Here is a 1,934-nt window from a genome sequence, read left to right on the forward strand (position 1 = left end):
CGGCCCGGCGCTCGGGGCCCGGCCGCCCTCTGGCTTCCCAGGGGAGGGCAGGCGGTTGTGTGAACCACAGCGCCGGGTCCTGTTGATTTACGTCCAAGCTGCAAGCAGTGACAGGGCTCTGTCTGCTCACTTGTATAGCAGCTTCACACCTCCCCTGTGTACTGCGTTAGCTGCCTTGCTATCTTTAGGGCCATGTCATTTCAGTAACGTTGTGCAGTGCCTTTCGCGCTAACACATTTCCACCCTAAAACCAGGTGCGGGTCGTGGCTGCACAATGCCTGTAGGAAAGATGCAGAAAGCTCCTTCTCATCTGCAGCCTATATTACTCAATGTCAGTTTACATGCATTTGGTCTTCTGTTAGCTGGAGGGAAATCGTACCAGTTTTCACATATCAGTGTACTAGGCCAAAACACTTCTATGAAAATGTGATTTGATACTTTTCCTTTTTAAACATTTTTCAAATATCTAGCACAGTTTTTGAGAAGTCCTGTAAAAATGATTACAGCTCTTCTCTGGTTTCCACTAGCCTATTGCAATCTGGAGCCCTCTTAGAGTAGATCACTCTAATGCAAAGGCCTGCTATAGAATCACAGGCTGGCTGAGGTTGGAAGATACCTCTGGAGATCAKCTGGTCCAACCCCCTGCTCAAAACAGGGTCAACTAGAGCAGGCTGTCCAGGACCATGTCCAGCTGGGCTTTGAATAGCCCCAAGGATGGAGACTCCACAACCTCTCTGGGCAACCTGTTCCAGTGTTTAATCACTCTCACAATAAAAAAGTTATTTCTTATGTTTTGAAGGAATTTCTTGTATTTCAATCTGTGCCTATTGCCTCTTGTCCTTTCACTAGATACCACTGAGAAGAGTCTGGCTCCATTTCTTTATGCCCTCCCACTAGGTATTTATACACACTGATGAGCTCCCCACCTGAGCCTTCTCTTCTCCAGGCTGAACTGTCCAAGCTCTCTCAGCCTCTCCTCATATGAAAGATGTTACAGGCCCTTAATCAGCTTTGTCACCATTTGCTGGACTCAGTCCAGTATGTCCATGTCTTGTATGGGAGGAAGAGATCGGCTTGAGGGTTGCAGACAGACTGGTGTAACTAGCTTGAGCTCCACATAAATTGCAGTAGTAAAGACTATTTTGTGACGCATCCTTCACCAGTCTGCTGAGGGTTCCTGGCTTTGGTGAAGTACTAGCGAGGCAGCTGCTTTTGGGGCAGTTATTGGGATGCACACATATGACCTATAAACTGGACACTAAGCTACTGAATCGCCTGTTGTCATTCACACACTGGAATAGATATTTGCTAGTTTTGTGAACTCATGTTCTGTATTCCTTTTTTTTTTTTTCCTGAATACAATGGCAGATCTGTAGGAACTGCATTACGAGAGAGATTTTTCAATACTGAAAAACAAAATCTGTTTAGTTCGGCCAGACAGACAGTTGTTAGATTGAGTGAGGTTGTGGTGAGATTGACTGGAGGTAGTGAATGAAAGCTTTTGTAATAAGTGGAACAGTTAACTATTAGAATAAGCTAATGTTTGTGCTTTGTTTCCTAGGTAGCATAATTTAAATGACCAAATGATTTGCTCCTATAGACCAGTATTTTAAAATGAGTATGTTTCCAAAATGGGAATATTTTAATAAATTTTTAACACTTCATGTTGCTCCTAGTAGAAACACAGAAGAGAATGAGTTTATCAATGAATCAGTCACAATTATATTTGAAATATTAATAATTTGGTTGTGATTTTCTARTGAACAAACACATTGATGCTCTGAGTCTCCTTGAAAAAATCCATCATCGTCAAATGTACATGTTGTCTTTCAAAAAATTTCAATGAGAGAAATGCTATTCCAAGGACACAGAGAGGAATGCTGTGGGGTCAGGGCAAGAGGAGAAGGAATGGGGTATTAAGCTCCATGAATAAG

Source organism: Apteryx rowi, unplaced genomic scaffold (assembly GCF_003343035.1).
Source record: "Apteryx rowi isolate R43461 unplaced genomic scaffold, aptRow1 scaffold_2, whole genome shotgun sequence".
Lineage (NCBI taxonomy): Eukaryota > Metazoa > Chordata > Aves > Apterygiformes > Apterygidae > Apteryx > Apteryx rowi.